Consider the following 7,713-nt stretch of genomic DNA (forward strand, 5'->3'; position numbering starts at 1 on the left):
CCTTCTACACTGCCTTGTAAAGAAATACAGAACTATATGATGAGACAGGTAATTTTGTAAATCCTTAGTAAAATGGGGATTTGCTATGTCAATTTTCAAATTATACTTAGGAGAAACTATCATTATATTAGGACTTTAAGTCCTAAATCTTGTAAGCTATTTTAAAACATTACTATGACTTAACCAGTACCTTGGATTAAAAGTAAAATGCCTAAAATATAATTTAGCCTTATTAAAGCTGTTTGTTTGTAGGTTGTATTTTTTTTTTCTATCTTGAATTTAGATAATGGAATTTGATCAATTGATTATGTTCTCAGCATCTCATCCTTTTCATGACTCAAACGATGTAACCTGTCAGATGAAAACACTGAAGGGAAATTTTTATTACCACATTTATTGGAGAATATACTATTATTCTGGAATTTTCCATGACTGAAATGAGCAAATAAGAATGATTTTCCTTTTTTTATGTAAAATTTCATTTATAAAGAAATCTAAAATTATTCTTAAACTGACCTGACAAACATTTGTATTGTTTGATGGAATTTAACAGAATGGAAATTCATGAACAGTACATGGTTCAGTTAAAGGAACATTTAGAAAATTGTTCTGTCACTGAAACAAGCGCAATCAATAATCTGAGTTGGCATAAACAAACTTTTGCAAAAACTTTACTAAAACATACATATGAGCTAGATTTGAATTACATCTTACTAGCATTGTCCTTGATATGCTAATATCTATTTCTTTCACATACTGAAAGATAAAACAGTAAGTATTTTTGATACCAAGCAAACTACAGACCCCACCTTTCTCTCTCAGAACACGGCAGGAATTTTGTTATTTTTTTCCATGGAAAAAGAATCAACCCAATGCACCAGCATGCACAAGTAAAGTAACCTTATTAGACCTCCACACCACTAGCAGATTAAGCAATAATAATCCTTTGCCACAGGGAATTCAGACCCAAATTAGCTCCCTGGGAGATCCAAGCTCGCTATTGAACTTTTGCTTCAGCTTCAGGCCTGCATTCAAAAATGCTGGCACAGGGAGATAAGACTTGCAATGCCTCCACTGGCAAAACTTGCAGGCATTTACAGTAAGACCCAAAGGAACGCCATTAGTCAAGGGACCAAAAGACACATTGAAAAACACTGCTGCATGTCCTTTTCTCACAATCTTTGTTGCAAGGAATGCCTGGTAAGGGAGTTGTTCTGGTTCTGTTCAACACTGCTGCTCCTCTTCACCATTACACTGGCAGTGAACGTTGTGCTGGGCTCCTTCTGACGCATCTCTACCAGACAGATCTGCATGCCAGTCAATATAGAGATACCTACTAGAACACTGTACTTCTGGTTCTCTCAGCTGTCTAATACCAATAAACAATTAAAGTTACAAGGCTGGAGATTTTCCCAACACCTACAAAAAAAGAGGCACAAAAAAATCCCCTCACTTACAGATTTGAAAGTATAATGAGTACAGCTGCCCCACGTTCTTGGAAATTGCACAAACCTCTATAAAAAGCCATTTGTAAGGCAATTTCATGTTTAAAACATCCCACAATACTACTGCAACAACTGATATAACTAAGTATTAACGAACTTCTAGCAGTGTTTTTCAAATATAAATTACAACACAGTAATTCTTACATTGCATTTCTTTTTAAAACCAGCACTTCCCTCTGAAAAAGAGAGCCAAAAATATTATTTTCTAATACAGTGCATTTTTTTATTTTATAATCTTATTTTTACTTCTGATGGAAACACAGTGATTTCACAAAATTACTTACATTTCATTTTTAATGTTTTACAAATAATCCTCAATACCTTTTTTTGGTTCAATGTTTACTATTGAAGGGGTTAAAGAGATCAACATTCTATTCTTCAGAGCACTGCTTTCTTCCCTGAGGAAGCAGTTACATACCAACATGTGCTGTGAGGGTGACAAAATGCAATAAAAAGCTGCAGCCAGCTCACATCACTATAATCTCAGTTTTGAAAGTAGATTATGCTTGTGTGGTGTACCAGTCCAGTCCCACAAGCTTGTGTCTTACATTTCTGTTCCCCAAGTCTTCCCTTTGACTCCCAATGAAGAAACCAGTATGGTTAAGCAGAGGACATGGAACTAAAAGTCAGGATTGTCACCATGACACATGTTCATAAATGATTTTTATTGGTATTCATGCCAAATGTTTCAGTCTGTATGAAATCACTGGAGAAGAATCATATGCAAAAGTGCATAAGAGAAGCCTTTTGCACCAAAAAGAAATGTACAAAATGCATCTCAAATATGAGTTGACAAGCTGGGAAGAAAAAGCATGATGGGAACAAGCAATACAGAAAATGAAAACTGAAGTTTTAGGAGCTACGGATGGCTGTAAGTCTGCAAAAAAGAAATCTATGCATACAGGATGTGGGGAATACCTAGTGATCATCATATCTGAGTGAAAAAGAGAGGAAGAAGACTGCAGGAGCAAACAAGGTTTCATGGGAGTACTGTGACTGTGAAGAATGGCTATCGCTGGGGGAATCTGTGTACAGATAATTATTTCAGGAAGAGTTACACTGTGTTACAGTACTCATTGCACAGACTGAATTACTGCTGCAATGCAGCATTGTGTTCTTTGGTGGAAATAGGAATACACACCATAACCTTTTTGCCTAGTCAAGCCCATCTCTAGCTATAAACTGAAGCAACCATCACGCTGCTCCTCAGCATGAACTACATGAGCTTGCATTTTTCCCTACCTAGTTTAATACAGCCTGTCAGTAAGATTTAGATTCAATAGGTGCTTAACTCAATTGCAATTAAAGATAATTATATTCTATACAGTTATACTTGTATTAGCATGTCTCAGAAAACATCACTGAAGAATGCAGAGAAATCTGTTACACATTCACAACACTGTAAAAAAAAATAAGAGCTCTGTGGGCTATGAGAGACTTAAATGCATCAGAAGAAAGTTTTTATTCTGGTGTCTACAACAGAATCATTTATATTACAGGAAAACTATTTAAAAATGCCAGACTGAATTCACACCTGCTGCACATACAGGTTATACAGTCTTCAGTGACACTGCATGTTTCATACTGCTGGGAAATTTGTCCTCCATTTGTACAAAATATCGTTCGTGGCTTTATCCTACAACAAAACCCTGCACAGACTCAAATGCAAAAAAATTCTAGTCCAGATTAGTCTAGTCTCCTTAAATTTTAGTTACAGGAGAATACTTCCAACTATTATAGAACAAACACAATAAAAACAGCAAAGTTTCTTTTCCAGGTTTGTTCCTTATCAATAAACTTGATCTTAACAGCTTGTATGACTACTGCCAAATCCCTGGCCCAACAGAAACATCTAGAGACAGCATGTTACAACCTTAGAGCTCTTAAATGTCAGAGGGTTTTTTCACTGCACATAATCTTTAAAGAATTAATTTGCCTTATTGTAGTTTCTCGCTTCTGTACAGGTTTCTCAGTATTTTCTTCTCACAAATCAACCTGACTGAAATATTTCAGAGACTTACAGGATAAGCTAACTGCAACCTCCTTTTCAAATGGAGAAAGTATATCACTAATTCAGTGGTCTTTTCTTATATGTACTTCATTGAAGGAACAAATTTAGTGGTACCACTCCTTCAAGTGAAGCAATATCATCAATTATGAAGAAATTCTACCCCTGGTTGGTCAAACTGAAAAGGTGTAACTATTGGCAACTTGAAACAAAATATCCATATTCTAAACTCATCATATAAGATACAAGAGAACCGTGAATTTATTGTACAATTTTATCACACTTCTCAGAAGTGAGAGGTTGCAAAAGTACGTTTGCTATTTCAATAAAGTATTAAAGTTACTTAAGTTGCAAAATCAATTACAGAAAATTAGATATTACCAGATACATAGTTGCCCCGAGACCCTAATTCTCTGACCTCTGTGCTTCAGAATGCATCAATAAGTAAATCAAGTTGTCCTTGGGAACAATTTATGATTGTTTCTTCCTCTTTTTTATATACAAGCAAAAAGCCTAACTGAACATATACTTTAGCAGAAATCTTACTTCTCATCATCACATCTGATTATTTGATTTCATTGCACAAATCATGCTTTCAAGTTACGAACACTGTAAACGTCCTACTACAGTTTTCATCCCTTCTTCATTTTGGCTTAAGGTGAGCTGAATTATTAGTATTGCAGTACACATTTCTGACACTTGAAATGCAAAACTATCATTTGCCAGCAGCAAGAAACTCTTTCCCCAAAGTGGGAAATAGACTACTGGCACCAAGACTCAAGGCACTGCTGTCCACAACATTACACTAACTTTTTCTTTGCTTTCTTCCACACAAACAAGGCATCCCTAGCCTTAGGAGTGAAGGGTAAGAATGCAGAGTTCTGTTTCAGTGTAGGCTTATGGGAAGCTCAGTCCAGTTGCTGCCATTGCCTAATGCAACTGTTCTGGCAGTTACCACTGCATTTTCACACCACTTTGTACCGTCTCACCAGGATTTGTGCTTCCAGCTCTTCAGTGGAATAGTATTTGGTTGTCATTTGTCAATTATGCTTTTTTTTTTTCCCTAAATTACTTCAATGTGTTTCCTGAGTAATGGCAAGGTTACCTTGAATCAATTTTCAAGGACAAAAGGAGTTGCCCAAGCAGCCACCTGCTGATATGTCAAAGTTATTCTGCAACTGAGATTTCAGAGATCTCTAAAGTCATGTGTAAAAGCTGCTACCACTACTATGCTGATCTATTAAAATTTGAGACTGAAAACTTCTTCCAATATCAACAGGTATTTTGTCCTTTAAGAACATTACTAATGGAGATGAGTGAAATGGTCAGAAGAATGGAAAGTAGTTGGGAAAACAGGTAAAAATGTCCTTAATGTTGTGTACACTTCTGGTACGCTATTCTAGAGAATTAAAAAAAAAAAAAAATCTTCCCAGAAAGATTCTACCACGAATACTTCAAGTGGTAATTCCATACCACTTGAGCAGTGACTACTCCTCAACAATGTCATCTAAATCAAAAGGAAAAGGTGCAATCAGTAGATTGTGTTTCTGAATAATTTGTGATTTTTTTTTTCTGACTAATTCAGCATTTGAAACATTTTGTGCATATGGGCTTTTGCAATAGGAAAAAAAGACAACAGTAAGAACGACAAGACATGAAAGGTCAAAAGGAATCAGATCATGCTGTAAAACTAGTTTCAAGATACATTGGCAGTTTCACATCCTCAGTTTCCTGTACTGGTGACACATCTGAACAGCAATGAATGGTTTGGTTTTTCATGCACAGATCAAAACCAATGAGATTTTTTGTTCTTGAGTCTGAAGCGCAGAGCTGAGCCCGAAGGGAGTGTCCAATATGCACTGCGCGCAGCCTGTGAGTCTATGGTTATCTTAATATGGGGTGTGGGTAAAAAAAAACACTTGTATATTAGCCAAAATGAAATTAAGCAACCTTTCCTAAGTAGTTTTCATGGTTTCCTTTCTAAGGTTAGGCAGATGATCGGAAATATACTGTTAAATAGACAGAAACTGATTATGTTGTCATCCCTTTTTAATCAAATGGAGAAAGCTGCCTGCACAATACAGCCAGCATACATTTATATGACATCAGACAACAAAATCTTTACTTCATTTACACTTTGTAGGGGGGAAATCGGGTCCATATTCTATAGTACTCCACAGTGACACACAGATGGTAATATAGTATTTAGAAATTATTATACTTATCTTAGAAAACAACACTACAGCAGTGAGCTTGTTATGCAGCAGTAGCACACTGAAAATAAAATCGTTGATGATAATGTGGTCTTTAACAAGTAAAACACAGTGCAATTTACTTAAATAGATGAAATCCCATCACAACTCTCACGTGTGCCAGATCAGTGTGACTGTGCAGACATATTACAATCATCTCATTTACTTCCACAACAAAAGCAAAGCCTTACGAAGAAATTCCACTTAGCTCTAACACTGGGAAAACGAGAACAAAACCGGGCAATGCGGGCACAGAAAATTAGAAGGATTAATAAGCAAATCGAATAGAAAAAGAATCACTGGGAGAACACCGTAGGTATGAATCGACCCTGTGGACATGTCGTAGTACACGGCGGGCAGCAACCATCAAAATCCCGCACAGAAAATAAATCCCAGAGGCACAAAGGTGGGGAGAAGGTCTTCATTTCCATACCCACCCAAACATGGCTGACACCGGGGCGCAGCAGCCCCCGGCCGGGGGTTGCCGCCGCCCTGGCGGGGCGAGAGGCGCGGGTGGCGCGGCGCCGGAGGCTCCGGGCGGCCCCCCGGGCGACGCCCACGCTCCGCAGCAACAACGCAGCGCGTCCGCCCGGGCACATGCCGGGGATGGACCCCGCTCCCGGGGTACCCGGCTCCCTCAGCGGCCGGCTTCCCCCCAGCCGGGCTCGTCCGTGCGGCGAGGCGCATGCATCACCGCGGTGCTCCGAGGGAGACAGCCCGCGCTGCCCGGAACACGCGCTACCCATGCATCTGAGGTTTTTTACGCAACACACGGGAGATGAATGAAATTTCTTTCACTCGGAAAAAGATATAAGTTCCTCGTCCATGCCAATAGCAATAATAATAATAAAACTGATTAAAACAGCCCCGTGCATCCTTTTAACCCACCGCCGAGCTAAAACACATGGGCGGCTTCTAACCGGCGCTCGCTATTGTTTCCCGAGGCGCCGGCTCTCTCCGCGCCAGCGAGAGGCTGGCACCAGGGCGAAAGCCCCGGGTGGGCTGGGGGGACCCCGGCCCGCAGGAAGGCGGACACCGGGCGGAAAGGAACCCCCCGTACATCCTGCCCCTTCCCGCCCGGCGACACACGGAGGCGGCCACGCTCCCCCGCGGCCTCAGCCGCATGGCAGGGCTGGGAAGGCGCGGGCCGCCCCGCGCACCCGCGCTCATCGCCGTGCCCTGCCATGCCGTGCCGTGCCCTGCCTTGCCGTGCCCTGCCATGCCGTGCCGTGCCATGTCGTGCCTTGCCCTGCCTTGCCGTGCCATGCCTTACCTCCGCCCGCCGGGCGCCAGCTGCGGAAAGGGGGGGCCGGGTGCCCCCGCGGGCGAGGATGGCGAGCGGGGCCGTGCGGGCGCGGGGCTCAGCGGCGGGCAGGCGGTGGCAGCCACATGTGCCCAGCCCTCACTGCGGCGGCGTTTAAAGACAGACATAAAAGCGGCGGGGGGAGAGGAAAGGGGAGGGCAGCGCCGGGCCGGGGGAGCCGCACCTCCTGACGCAGGGAGGAGCGCCCACCCACCCGCCTGCAGCAGCATCTCTGCCGGAGGCGGGCGGGCAGGAGGGAGGCGCGGCAGCCGGAGGACAAGGAAGCCGCCGCGCCAAAATCCCCACGGCCACGCTTAGGCACGGCGGGTTCCTCGTTTTTATCCTCATTCCCTGCCGCCTCCGCCTCTCTGCGCCCAGACTCGTGGCGGTCCCCAGGTCCGTGTGGCGCTCAAGCGGGCTGGAGCGGCCCGCCCTGGCCTTCCTCTGGTGGGGTAGCGGCACACGGGCGGGGGCGGCCTGGAGGCAGGAGGCAGGCACACAGCAGAGAGCTTCCTTGGGGAACACGTACGTTTTCCAAAAGAAGGGAGTTAGTGGGAATGAGGGCTGTGGGAGCCAGGAAGGAAGAGAGGTCTGTCGGAAGCAGGGGGGCGGCCGACAGCAAGTGCAACACCTGCGGGATGGAGG

At 42.9% G+C, this 7,713-nt stretch overlaps 1 protein-coding gene across 1 annotated transcript in view; it reads right to left on the reverse strand.

Annotated features, from left to right (window-relative positions):
- The window catches only part of SLC6A15 (solute carrier family 6 member 15), a 35,301-nt gene extending 28,068 nt beyond the window's left edge, over positions 1 to 7,233 (reverse strand). The window contains exon 1 of the mRNA XM_064702022.1: positions 7,039 to 7,233. The gene's annotated coding sequence lies outside the window, so the exon portion shown is untranslated. The remainder of the gene's footprint in view (positions 1 to 7,038) is intronic.
- Positions 7,234 to 7,713: the final 480 nt, after the last annotated feature.

Source organism: Zonotrichia leucophrys, chromosome 1A (assembly GCF_028769735.1).
Source record: "Zonotrichia leucophrys gambelii isolate GWCS_2022_RI chromosome 1A, RI_Zleu_2.0, whole genome shotgun sequence".
Lineage (NCBI taxonomy): Eukaryota > Metazoa > Chordata > Aves > Passeriformes > Passerellidae > Zonotrichia > Zonotrichia leucophrys.